The 14,603-nt window shown below is 41.3% G+C and overlaps 1 long non-coding RNA gene across 1 annotated transcript in view; it reads right to left on the bottom strand.

Annotated features, from left to right (window-relative positions):
- Window positions 1-14,603, bottom strand: part of LOC140522166 (uncharacterized) — a 518,496-nt gene that overhangs the window by 211,917 nt on the left and 291,976 nt on the right. The gene's annotated exons all lie outside the window — the stretch shown is intronic.

The raw sequence follows: 14,603 nt of genomic DNA, 5'->3' as shown, positions 1-14,603 counted from the left end.
AGAGCTTCACTGACAAACATATTGGGTCTGCAGAAATACTGTGAAACTGGCAGACCTAGCATTCTTATTACAACGACTAGTCAGGTCATGAGCTCAGAATTACTGAGTGACCTGAAAAGTATCCCTGCAGGTGACACTGGACCACCAACCCTGAAAGTGGGCATGATCTGTCCATGGAACTAGATGGCCCTTCTCCATGGCACTTACTTTTGTTCTACATTTTTTGAGAAAAAACGTTGTTTTTGTATGCTTGACTTTTCTCTCCCTCCCTTTGGGTCTTCTTATTCTCCAAAGCACAAAAATATTGAAATCAGGCCAATTCATAAGCCTAGAATGGGTTTATAAGTTGAAGGGAAAAGAAGAGTCAATCATTGTAGGTGGCAATCTTAACTGTTGCCTTATTGTAAGAAACTGCCATGGCAACTGCCAGCCTTGAGCAATCACAACTGTGATGAGTCAACAGCCAGCAACACTGGACCAGAGACCCCATGAGACAGAAGATGAGGACTCACTGAAGGCTGGGATAGCTTTTATTACCAATGAAATATTTCCAAATGAAAATATGTCCTTTTAAAAAGCTAAACAGTATTGTGCATGTAATAGACAATAGTATATCAGAAACATAACTTTTATATGCACTGAAAAAAAGGTCAGGTGACTCACTTGCTTGCAATATTTGTTTTACCACCAAAGTCTGGAACTGATTCTGCAATATGGCGGATGTGTACCTGGATTTTTTCTCATTCTTGTCTGGATTCTGAATCCTCCCCAATTCTGTTCTCCTTAAACGATTATTAATTTCACGCCTAGAGTTCCCCTTTATTCCAGTGTATCCCACTGAACTAGATAGCTTTCTACTCCCAAACACTCTCCTTTCCCTAGATCATTTAAGATCAAGGTTCCTGATCTGTTGTTTCTTCTCAACCATTTCCATGTTTCTATGACAGATGGGCAGCTCCTTGACAGCAGGAACTGCCTTTTCCCTTCCTAAACTTGATGAGGTGCCTACAAAACCGGAGGCGCTTAATCCATGCTTATTGACTGACTGCCAGGACCCATGACTGACACCAGGCCCGAGCTTCTACCTCAATCCCTATATTCTGGTCTCTGTCTTATCTGTGAAATGCAGCTTCTGGCCTCAGCCCTGTTTATCTCCTTTTTGCACCTTATCTCCTATTTCAGTGAACTTTCTCTGGTTCTAACCCTGATGGGACCTGAGCAGATCCATGGTAAAGATTACAGAGACTTCTTTTTAGGCTCTTGAAGAATCTCTTACTATGGAACACCTGGGAATTTCTACTACCCACTTCATCAGACTGAGAGTGGCTGTCAGATTCATTGAATCTGCCAAACAGTTCTCCAAGAAGGGTCCAAAGATTGAGCCTTAGAGAACAAGGAAGGGACATGGGTTGATCAGTTATGTAAAGTATATCCTAGGATTAATTCTATGTGAGTGACACATAGCTAAAAATCCCTGAGAAAGAATCACAAGTCAGGTGTTCCTGCCCCCAAATCTAGCACTTGCACTGCCCCAAGACTCAGAGTCACAGCTCTCATATACCTGCTTTCATGTCACTAACCTGTACAGCAGCTCCTCAGGCCTTCTTGTTCCAGCTTTTGTGGTGCTTCCCTTTCCTCCAAATAAAAAACCAAATATTCTCTGGGAACTGGGAGCCCTAAGAATGTGGAATAAGGGATGAACATGGAGAAAAACTTAAAATTGAGTTCTCTTTAGGGAAAATAGTGTACATACAAAGCTGCTCCATTTTGAGAATCACTCCAACATGCTCACATACATCTGACTTATTCTTCCATTAATGCTTGTAATCAAAAAAAGATGTGCCATGTCAGCATTGAGCTCCAGAAAATTAGAGCTTGATGAATCAGTTTTGGCTTTGTCTCCTATCCACCCATGAAACCTGTAAAAACTTTTCACTGTTTCTTCAAGGAGTGCCTTTCATGGTGAGATTCTCCTTTTGGGGAACTCAATGAAGGTTACTCAAATTCAAATTGTTGGCCAGTCTGTTATTCCTACCATGTATAGAGGGCATGAGAGCAAGGAGCAAAGGATGGTTCCCAGAAGTCCTTAAGCATGGTTTCATAGCATTCATTTTTGAGAACTTTGGGGAAAGGTGGGGGAAAAGGTTATGGAGCCAACTGGGAATGAGAAAATTTAATCATGGTGCACCTTCCCCATAGGAGGGATGCAACGCAGAGTTTGCATAATCTAGAAATTAGAGGCAGCTGGTAGTGCAGAGGCAAGAGTCCTGGGATGAGAATGAGGAATGCCAGGGTTTAAATCCAGCCTCAGACAATTACTAACTGCGTGTCTCTGGAAAAGTCACTTAACTTCTGTTTGCTTCAGTTCTCTCAAATGCCTGATGCAGATATTAATATCAGCTAATAACATAACATTGTAAAGAAAGTACTCTACACAACAGCTGATGAACAAGAGGTGAAGACAAAGCCTCATTCCCTTCTGTCCTTTCCCACCACCTGTATTGGATAGTGGAGGCAATTTAAAGAAAGACTAAGGAGAAACGTGTGACACTTGGCATACCCAGAAGCTGAGAGTTACAAACTGATGCTTCTCAAAAAGAAGGATATCCTAAATAATTGACCCATCCCCAAGAGGAACAGGGTACAAAGAGAACCATACTTTCTGAGCACTTTTCAGAGATTTGGCAAAAACAATTAATGTCCAGGGAGAGCTTGGGCTAAATAATCCAGAGGATTAGTTCTACAACTGAGATGCTTCAGCATTGATCTGATCTTTGACTTCAAGTTACCTAGAAATGCCAAGAGACAGCTACAGGAGCAACAAGGGAACATACATGTTATCTTCACACCATCTACTCTGATGTAGAAGGCAGCAGCAGGACAGAAGAACACCCCATTTCCCTTCCTGATAATTGATAAATGATGCAAAGCCAGCACAATGAGGGATAAAGATACTGCCTTTGATAGCAGAGGGGCCAGGGGAAAAGTCCTTACCCAAGGAGAGTAGATTGTGGGCATTCTCCAGCATGACCTCCTTGTAAAACTTCTTCTGAGGATGGTCTAAGAGGTCCCATTCCTCTGGGGTGAAGTCCATACACACATCCTGGAATGTCACCAGCTCCTAAAACATCAAGAGTCACAAGATTGAGACTTAAAAAAGACTCCAGAATTCAGGCAGTCTAACCCTCATCAAGTGAGAAGAGGAAACTGAAGTGCAAAAGGGGGACTGACCTAAAAGTCATATCCTTGTTGAGTAAGAGAGTCAATACTTAAAACCATAGTCACTGAGAAGTCAGTGAAAATTGAGAAAAGTATTTGATATGATCACTTGGAATAAACCTGAGGAATGTCTTACTATGGAATCTGGGACAAATTTTGTGTGTTATCTGTGATTCTGAAAGATCTCAGGAAGAGAAAGAGAGAAATGTGAAATTTCTTCCTTATTTGAACTGATAAAAGCAATGTTCTAAATAATATTATGTCAGGTTTGTGAGAAGCTGGCAAGTAGATTATGTAAGGGGCAGAATGAATGTTTGATTAAAGGAGAGGGAAGAAAAATATCTAGCTAATTACCTCAGAGCCTGAATCAACGTTCTATCCAGATAAAACATGAAAATGATTCATAAGAGATACTTAATTATAACCTGAACTGAACTAAGGGAGATGAGACTTTTCAGCCAAGTGAAGGAGAATTGTGTCATTACATTGGGTCTTGAGACTGCCCTAGATATAACCTGTCATGGGCAAAGCATTTTTTACCCTCTCTTTATGATTGCTTTCATTTGTCAATAACTTACTATTTCATTAATAAAATATTTAGTAAGATAGTTGTTCATTGCTGTTGGATTTTTATGTTCAAAGCAGCCTAAAATAACAATACTATGTAAGGGTAAAAGTACAGTGTTTGTGACCATGGATGATCAGACTAAAAGAGGCGAGAAGGCTTTACCACAGGCTGGGAACAAATAGTCCCCATGAATATTTGGGGTGGAGAGGCCTCTCCATTTGTACATCTCACTATTCTTTTGACATACTAGACATCTGCTTTGCTTGCACAGCACACCATGTTCTTTGATGTTGATAAGCTATTCTGGGTAGTCCTTTGCCTCTGTCTCTGATGACTCACCACTGATTACAAAATTCTTCAGAGACCTTTGGAATGCCCTTGTATTGTCTTCTGACCACATTGTCAGTGCCTACTTTGCATGTGTTCTCCATAAAAGTCTTTTAGGAAAACATACTTTTGGCGTTTCAACATGGCCAGACCATCAGAGTTGTGCTCTCTGCTATAGAACGTGAATGATTGGCAATCTAACATGAGAAAGCCAGAGTCCAGTACTTTTCCAGGTGACCTTCAAAATCTTCCTAAGATAACTGTGATGGGATTCAAAGAAGATTCACAATTTCTCTGTTTGCTGCAGTCAGTGGATGGTGCCATGCTGAATGGTGGAGAACCTCTATTTTCCTTCTTTACATTTTCTGAAATATTATATCCCCTTACTACACGTTTTTTTTTTAATATATATATATATATATTTTATACTTTTGAGTTCCAGATTCGAACACTCTTTCCCTCTCTTCCCTCTGCCACTAATTTACATAGTGTAGGTGTAGAGTGTGCTCAGGGAAGACCAGTACCTTTGGTGTGATGACTGCAGAGCCCTATTTGAGGTTCTTTCCAACTTTGGTATCCACCTGTTCCACCTAATTCTCACCTGTGGCTCCAAGAAGGTGCAGCATGTGCATTGGTCACACTCCAGTAAACCAGGTTGAGTGTAACCAAGTGTTTCCAAATCCATTGGTGAGTTAGGGGGGTGTCTACCTCAAGTGTGTGAAAACTTCCTCTGGTGGAATGGGTGGATGAGAACAATTTTTTGTAGCGGCCATGAAGGCAGATGGAGCAGGTGATAGATATGGAGTACTTAGAGCTTAGTTAGACAAGACATCACTGCTTCCTGAAACAGTGCCAGCCATCTTGACTTGGTCCTGCCACTGAACTATGATGATTCTGGAGGGAGTGAGGCTGATGACTTCATACAACTCTGCCTCACTTAAATCCAATTCACACATGAATCAAAAGACATCACCCACACCATTTATACCTCAAAGTCCTGTGGCAACAGGCAAGTGATGAAGCAGCAGGTGCGGATACACTGGGAGCTATAATCACGACCCTGTACAGCAGTGGGACAATTCAGCCCCCTGGGTGTCTGAGCAGCCTTTTAAGGATTGCATTGTTCACCTCCTGGTATGAGGAAGGGGGCTAGAAAAAGTGCACTAAACACTGTCTGTTTACCCAACACCCTATCCTGATTACCGTAGCAAGTGAGGAATCCCACTATGCAGTCAAAACGCACAAAAATTATAAAATGTATGGAAAATCTGCAAACAACAAAACATTTACTCACCATGGGCACATGGAACGTGTGCACACTAATAGATAACACAAAATCCAGTAGACCTGAAAGAACTGCTCTTGTTGCAAGAGAACTGAACAGGTATCTCATCCACAGAGCAGCCCTGAGTGAAACAAGGTTGGCAAAAGAAGGCAGCCTTACTGAAGTTAGATACACCTTCTTCTGGAGTGGGAGCAGTGAAGGGGAGTGCCGTGAAACTGGCATGCATCTTGTAATCAAAACTAATCTAATCAACAAGCTGCTATGCCTGCCAAAAACAGTGAATGGCAGGCTCATGACAATGTGATTGCCATTCGCAGGAAAATGCCATGCAACCACCATCAGTGCCTATGCTCCCACAATGACAAACCCTGATGAAGACAAAGAGAAATTTTATGAAGACCTAGAGACCCTTATCATCACTGTGCCAAAAGAGGACAAGCTTATAATTCTGGGTGACTTTAATGCTAGAGTAGGCTCACAAAGCAGACTTGACAGGGAGTCCTAGGGAGGAATGGAGGTGGAAAGAGCAACAGTGGTGGTCATTTCCTGCTGAAGACTTGTGTATTGTATGACCTTCTCATCACCAACACTGTCTTCTGTTTTCCTCAGTGCAATGAAACTTCATGGATGCACCCTTGCAGCAAACATTGGCATCTAATAGACTAGGTGATTGTAAGGAGAAGAGACAGACAAGATGTGAGAGTGACAGAGGCAATGTGTGGTGCAGAGTGTTGCACTTATTGGAGAATTATCCTTTCCAAGCTAAATATTTGCATTCATCAAAGCACCACCCCCAAGGCAAAATGAATACCAGAAGAATTAATCTCAACAAACTAGAGCTCATCTTTGAACATTAACAGTTTCTTGCTGACTTGGAGGGAAAGTTGAGCCAACACACAGTTGGCAACAGTGGAGCAGAAAAGGAGTGGGCAGCTTTCAGAGATTTGATGCACAGCCCTGAATTTGCTCATCTGGGTCAGAACACTCACAAACACCAAGACTGGTGTGATGAAAATGATGAGGAAACTCAGAAGCTGGTAAGTGAAAAACAAGTATTCCACAAGATGTACCAGCAGGATAGCTCATTCACCTCTAAGAAAGCAGCATTTAATTCCATCATAAGGAAAGTATAAGCAAAGCTTAGAGAGATGCAGGATTCCTGGCTCAGTAAGAAGGCAGATGAAATTCAGTTTTGTGCTGATAGTAACAATCCAAAGTGCTTTTGTGATTCCCTGAAAGATATTTATGGACCGAAAACCTATGGTGCATCACAACTACTCAGTGCTGATGGAGCCACATTGATTAGGAACAACAGACCATCATCAATCAATGCTGAGGCCATTGACCATTTACCTCAGGTTGAAGTCAATCCCTCCTTAGCTGAACTTCCAACTGAAGAAGACGTTTAGAGGGCCATTGGGCTCATTTCATGTGGCAAAGCACTTGGTACTGAGTCTATTCCAGCTGAGATTTGAAAGGTAGGGTGACCATTGCTCATACAAAAGCTGACTGAAAATTTTCAAGTTATATGGCAAGAGGGGGTTATCCTCTAGAGTTCAAGGATGCTTCCACTGTCCATCTCTATAAGGGTAAAGGGAATAGACTGTCCTGTGACAAACACTGGGGGAACTCTCTCTTAGTCATTGCAGGTAAAATTCTTGAAAGAGTACTCCTTAATGGACTGATCCTTCACCTGGAAGACAGGCATACATCTGAGAGCCAGTGAGGTTTCAGAAAGGGCATTTAGGGTTAAGAACAGTTGATATGGTGATTGCTGCCCCACAATTCCAGGAGAAATGCCAGGAGCAGAAAAGTGGTCTGTACACAACGTTTGCAGATCTGATCAAGGCTTTTGACACTATTAGTAGTGAATGGACAATTACATCAAAATTTGGTTGCCCAGAGAAGTTCATCAACATTGTCCATCAATTTCATGATGGCATGTTTGCCCGGGATCGGGATAATGGACAATACTCTCGTGCCTTCCCAGTCACCAATGGAGTGAAACAGGGCTGTGAGCTTGCCCCTGTTTTTTAGCATGATGTTTACAGCTATGTTGACAAATGTTTTCAATGAGGATGAACATAGCATCAAGGTCAACTAGTGTACCGATGGCAAGTTCTTCAATCTGAAAAGGTTACAAGTGAAGACCAAAGTGGAGGGAGTGTTGATGTATGACTTTCTCTTTACACAAGACTGTGCACTCAGTGCAGCCACTGAAGCTGAGATGCAACAACATAAGGATCAATTCTCTGCTTCCTGTGCTAATTTTGGCCTCATAATTAACACCAAGAAAAGACAGGTGCTCCATCAGCCACCATCACACCATCCATGTGTGGAACCATCAGTCACAACAAATGGAGAAATTTTGAATTCCATTGATAAGTTCACTTACCTTACCAATGTACTTTCCAGGGATGTACACACTGACAATGAGGTTGATGCATGTGTTGCCAGAGCCAGCTCAATGTTTGGGAGACCCCGCAGAATAGTTTGGGAGAGAAGAGGTATTAGAGTATCATACTGAAGGTCTACAGAGCCTTTGTACTAGCCTCATTGTTACATGCTTGCGAAACATGGAGAACCTACCAGTTCCGTGCAAAGTAACTGAATCACTTCCATTTGAACTGTCTTAGGAAGATTCTGATGATCACCTGGCAGGATTAGGTACCAGAAACTGAAGTCCTTGTTGGAGCTGAACAGTCAAGTATTCAAACTGTCCTTCATAGAGTGCAACTGTAGTGGGTTGGCCGCACTGAACAAATGCAAAATGTACGCTTGCCAAAAAGACTATTTTATGGAGAAGTTGCATGGGGAATGGGATCGCATGGTGGTGAGAAGAAGAGATAGAAGGATACTCTCAAGGTGTCTCTGAAGAACTTTGGATTTGACTATGCAGCATGGGAGACAGTGGTGCAGAACCACTCAGCATGCATGCCCACGTCAGAGAGGATGCTGTGCTCTTTGAGCAAAGCAGAATTGAGACAGCACAAAGTATAGCAGGATGCATAAATCTGGGATATCCACCCCAAATCTTCACACAGACAACCTGTCCCCAACCTGTGGTAGAACATTCTGAACTGGTATTGGTTTGATCAGCCACAGCTGGACACACTGAAATTTCACTTTATCCTGGTGATGTCATTTTGGTCCTCTTTGACTACAACGGACAACAACCAACTAAACAGTAAGACATGGGTTACACATGTGCAATAATGTAAAACATTTCTGTAGTAGTAACTTTGCACAGAAAAACTTGGGGAAAAAAGAAAAAGAATGTAAGACAAAAGGTGGAAAATAACATGCTCCAGGTTGTATGCAAACAGTACCAGTCCTTTTTCTGGAAGCAGATAGTAGACTTTGGCATTGGTCCTTTGAGCATTTTCTTGGGTCACTGTATTAGAAAGAATAGTTAAGTTATTCACAGTTCTTCATTGATCCATACTGCTGTTACTGTATATAATGTTCAGCTGCTTCTGTTCACTTCTTTTGCATCAATTCAAGTAAGTCTTTCTAGGTTTTTTCTGAAATCATCCTCCTAGTCATTTCTTATAACACAATAATATCCCATTACAGTTATAGACCAGAGATTGTTTAGCCATTCTCCCACTGATGGGCAACTATTCAATTTCCCATTCCTAGCCAACACACTAAGAGTTCCCGAAAGTAGTTTTGTAGAAATAGGCCCTTGGGGGGGGCGGAGCCAAGATGGCGAAGTAGAAAGACGCACATATACATAGCTCCGAACCCACAACCCATAGAACATCTGTAAATAGCAACTCACTGTGAATTCTGCAGCACCAGAGGCCACAGAACGTTGGAGCAAAGGAGATTTCTGTTCCACAGGGACCTGCAAACCTCTCGCAAAACGTCCTTTGCGCCATGGACTGGGAGCCAAGCACAGCCCTGCCACAGCTGCGGCACCGAGAGAAGATCCAAGCAGGATTCAGGGATGGGATCTCCAGCGGCCGTGCAGGTCCCTCCACCCACAGGTGACGGGGGTCGGTGAGAGGGTCTTTTTGGCGGGTCGAGAGGGGAGTGGGGTGCCCCCATAACTCAGGCCCCCTCCGCAGCAGCGGAGGTGGGAGCAGACCGGGGCTCCCCAAGCAGGCAGGAGCCTGGTTCCATTGTTGTAGGTCTCTGCATAAACCCCCTGAGAGAACTGAGCCCCCTGTGGCAGCCCTGCCCCTACCTGAGCATCTGAACTTAATCTCACACTGATAGCAGCCCTGCCCCTGCCCAAAGCCCTGAGGCTGGGAAGCAGCATTTGAATCTCAGAACCCAAGTGCTGGCTGGGAGGATCTGGAGGCAAAGTGGGTGTGAAGAGAATATTCAGAAGTCAAGTCACTGGCTGGGAAAATGCCCAGAAAAGGGAAAAGAAATATGACTATAGAAGGTTACTTTCTTGGTGAACAGGCATTTCCTCCCTTCCTTTCTGATGAGGAAGAACAATGGTTACCATCACGGAAAGACACAGAAGTCAAGGCTTCTGTATCCCAGCCCACTCAATGGGCTCAGGCCATGGAAGAGCTCAAAAAGAATTTTGAAAATCAAGTTTGAGAGGTGGAGGAAAAGCTGGGAAGAGAGATGAGAACCATGCAGGTAAAGCATGAACAGCGGGTCAGCACCCTGCCAAAGGAGACCCAAAAAAATGCTGAAGAAAATAACACCTTGAAAAATAGGCTAACTCAATTGGCAAAAGAGATTCAAAAAGCCAATGAGGAGAAGAATGCTTTCAAAAGCAGAATTAGCCAAATGGAAAAGGAGATTCAAAAGCTCACTGAAGAAAATAGTTCTTTCAAAATTAGAATGGAACAGATGGAGGCTAATGACTTTATGAGAAACCAAGAAATCACAAAACAAAACCAAAAGAATGAAAAAATGGAAGTTAATGTGAAATATCTCATTGGAAAAACAACTAATCTGGAAAATAGATCCAGGAGAGACAATTTAAAAATTATGGGCCTACCTGAAAGCCATGCTCACAAAAAGAGCTTAAACATCATCTTTCATGAAATTATCAAGAAAAACTGCCCTGAGATTCAAGAACCAGAGGGTAAAAGAAATGTTCAAGGAATCCACAGAACACCGCCTGAAAGAGATCCAAAAAGAGAAACTCCTAGGAACATTGTGGCCAAATTCCAGAGTTCCCAGGTCAAGGAGAAAAGATTGCAAGCAGCCAGAAAGAAACAATTCAAGTATTGTGGAAATACAATCAGGATAACACAAGATCTAGCAGCTTCTACATTAAGGGATTGAAGGGCATGGAACAGGACAATCCAGAAGTCAAAGGAACTGGGACTAAAACCAAGAATCACCTACCCAGCAAAACTGAGTATAATACTTCAGGGGAAAAAGTGGTCTTTCAATGAAATTGAGGACTTTCAAGCATTCTTGATGAAAAGACCAGAGCTGAAAAGAAAATTTGACTTTCAAACACAAGAATGAAGAGAAGCATGAAAAGGTGAACAGCAAAGAGAAGTCATAAGGGACTTCTAAAAGTTGAACTGTTTATATTCCTACATGGAAAGACAATATTAGTAACTCTTGAAACTATTCAGTATCTGGGTACTGGGTGGGATTACACACATACACATGCACACGCACATGCACACACACATAGAGACAGAGTGCACAGAGTGAATTGAAGAGGATGGAAGCATATCTTTAAAAAAAATGAAATCAAGCAGTGAGAGAGAAATATATGGGAGGAGAAAGGGAGAAATGGAATGGGGCAAATTATCTCTCATAAAAGAGGCAAGCAAAAGCCTTTTTTAGTTTGGGGAAAACGAGGGGAGGTGAGAGAAAAACATGAAGTTTACTCTCATCACATTCCACTAAAGGAAGGAATCAAATGCACACTCATTTTGGTATGAAAACCTATCTTACAATACAGGAAAGTGGGGGATAAGGGGATAAACAGGGTGGGGGGGATGATGGAAGGGAGGGCATGGGGAGGAGGGAGCAATTTGAGGTCAACACTCATGGGGAGGGACAGGATCAAAAGAGAGAATAGAAGTAATGGGGGACAGGACAGGATGGAGGGAAATATAGTTAGTCTTATACAACACAACTATTATGGAAGTCATTTGCAAAACTACACAGATTTGGCCTATATTCAATTGCTTGCCCTCCAAAGGGAAGGGGTGGGGGGGGAGGGATGAAGAGAAGTTGGAACTCAAAGTTCTAGGATCAACTGTCGAGTAATGTTCTTGCCACTAGGAAATAAGAAATACAGGTAACTGGGTATAGAAAGTTATCTGGCCCCACAGGAAAAAAGAAAAGATGGAGACAAGGGCAGAGAGGGATAATAGAAGACAGAGCAGATTGGTGATAGGGGCAATTAGAATGCTCGGTGTTTGGGGGGGGAGGAGACAAAAGGGGAGAAAATTTGGAACTCAAAATTTTGTTAAAATGAATGTTAAAAGTTAAATAAACTAATTAATAAAATAAAAAAAAAAAGAAAAGAAATAGGCCCTTGGGTTTGGGTTAATCATATACCAGATCACTGCAGTCATTTAATATAAGGTACTTTATACCAATCTACTCCATTGATCCATCACTTCAATTCTTAGCCAGGACCACATTGCTTTGATAATTATGGCTTTCTAACACAGTTTGAAATCTGCCATGATATTTTTTGTTGATTCCTTTGATTACCTCATCCATTTAGTAAACCTATATTTTCTTCTTGTTACTACCAGGTCAAAATGACCACAAGCATCAGAGAATGGAGCCATATGCAGTTCCTTGGTTACATAGAAATAAGAGTAATGGTGGAAGGTTCTTTCTTATGTTAAAAAAAGAGCAAAATTTAATTATTATAGGTTGTATTTCAACTAATGCATCAGAAAGATATTGACAGCTTCCTCAAGAGAAGTAAAGGCTCCAAACATACCTCTAGAATCTGGAAACTTGGGAGGACAAACGTCAAAAGAAGAGGTCATATACAAGTAAGACGAGCCAAATCTGATAATGCCTGGACACTTGGAAACAGTCATTGATATTTCCAATCTGTTACATGCACAATGAATATTTGGTCAATGTGCCTGGAATTTGTTGGTCTTCAATTTCCATATAAGGATATGATTCAAGTTATCAGAGATTCTGACATTTGGGAATAATTCTCTATTCACATTATACTTTATATTTGATCATAGTGATTTCTTCTTAAAAATACCTCACACATGGTCTATTTTTTAACCTAGATATAAACTTTCACTTCCTTTGTTATTTTTCTTTGGAACAATTAAGGTGTTTATTGGACATTGAGATTCCCAAGAGTTTATAATCCTTGTTTTTCACTAGGGTCTCTAGAGTTACTCTTCTTCATTGCAGAGTATTCATCACATGGGCTTTCACTTCAGGAAGACAGCCCTCTTATTTATCAATAATTGATCCATGAATGTCTAACCCCCAACAAAAGATGTTTAAGACCTCTGTCCTACGCAGGCCTTCCATGTTCATCTCTCCTCACTACAGGATGGGGTTATGAACTCCAACCTTCATTTAAGTAGAAAGCCCATTTCAGACATTTCATTTCTCAATTGGCTCAACATCTCTGGGGCTCAGCTCTGAGCCCCTGAACAGGGGCTTACTCCAAACTGTTTATCATTTGTGTGTTTGTGTGTTGTCCTCTTCTGTTAGACTGTCAGGTCCTCGAGGCTAAGAGGTTTCTAAAAGCCAGCAGGAGAAAAACTTTCAAATGCAATGAAAAGGAAACTGAAATATTTAAGACTATTCCAAACCTACTAGATATGAGGAGAGAATGAAATAATGTGTTCCAGAGAGCAGTGAAGCTCAGTATGCAGCACAGGGAGATTTATCCTGAAAATATGTATTTAGCAATGAGGGACAAAAAGGGATGTTCAATGATTAAAAAAGTCAAATGTCTTTAGAAATCAAATCAGAATTGAAGAAAGTGTTTGTTGCTTTGCACCCCATGGAATTTTTGCAAAAAGTAAGTGTGGTCTGGGGCAGAAATACACTCAAACATACATAAAAAGGCAGAAATTATGAATAAAGCCTTTTATTCTGCAATAAAATAAAAATGGAAATTGGTTCAAAGATAAAAGATTCAAACTCAAATGAAGACTTAATGACAATATATAGACATTTAATTCTATAGTCATGAAATAATGGGGGCAGAGTGGATAGAATGTTGGGCCTGGAGTTAGGAAAATCTGAGTTCAAATTCAGCTTCAGACTCTTTCTAGCTATGTGATCCTGGGCAGGGCATTTAACTCTGTCTGCTTCAGTTTCCTCATCTGAAAAATGAACTGGAGAAATAACAACCACTCCAACCTCATTGCCAAGAAAACCCCAAATGGGGTCGCAAAGACTTGGACATGGCTGAAAAACATCAGTAATAATAACAAAATGATGACTGACATATTTCACAGCTGAAGAAAATAACAACAGTTATTGGGAAAAATAAAAACACTACAATATTATCAAGGGGAATGATGAAAAGAAGTAAGAATGTAGGAGGAAGAGACATCAGACTATAGCAGACGGCATTGGTCAGCACTATGTGGGATGGGGAGCAGGGGAGAGAGAAGAGAGAAAGAGAGAGAGAAATGAATGGAACAGATCAAACAAGGGAGACTCATAATCATCAGAACTCAGAAACACCATGTTTGGTAAAATGGAAAATAGACTGATTGAGGCAATACTCCTTATTGGTTAAAGTAAACACTGTGGAGTCTGGAAGGAAATAAGCATTAGACCAACATCTCATACAATACTCTACAACACATTCTATGTTGATGTCACTGTTGCTGTCAGTTGCTTCAGTCATGTCTGACCCTCCATGACCCCATATGGTATTTTCTTGGCACAGACCTGGTATCTTAAGAACCAAAGGGACAAAACACAAATTGAAAGAATGCACCAATCACCTCCTAAAAAAGACGTGAAATGAGAACTCCCAGGAATATTACAGACAAATTCCAGAGCTCCCAGGTCAAGGAAAAAAAAGAGCATAATCAGCCAGAAAGAAGCAATTCACATGCCATGGAGCCAGTCAGGCTAACACAAAAAAAGAGGAACTCTTACATAAAAAAAAAAAATCAGAGAGAATGGAATATGATATTCAGCAGTACAAAGGAACTAAGATGGTGACCAAGAATCACATAGCCAGAAAAAGTGAATAAAATCCTTCAGGGGAAAGAAAAAATGAACATTCAATAAATAGAGGATATT

Source organism: Notamacropus eugenii, chromosome 1, assembly GCF_028372415.1.
Source record: "Notamacropus eugenii isolate mMacEug1 chromosome 1, mMacEug1.pri_v2, whole genome shotgun sequence".
In the NCBI taxonomy this organism is placed as follows: Eukaryota; Metazoa; Chordata; class Mammalia; order Diprotodontia; family Macropodidae; genus Notamacropus; species Notamacropus eugenii.
The sequence above is the reverse complement of the archived record's forward strand: the minus strand, read 5'-3'. Positions and strand labels throughout refer to the sequence as shown.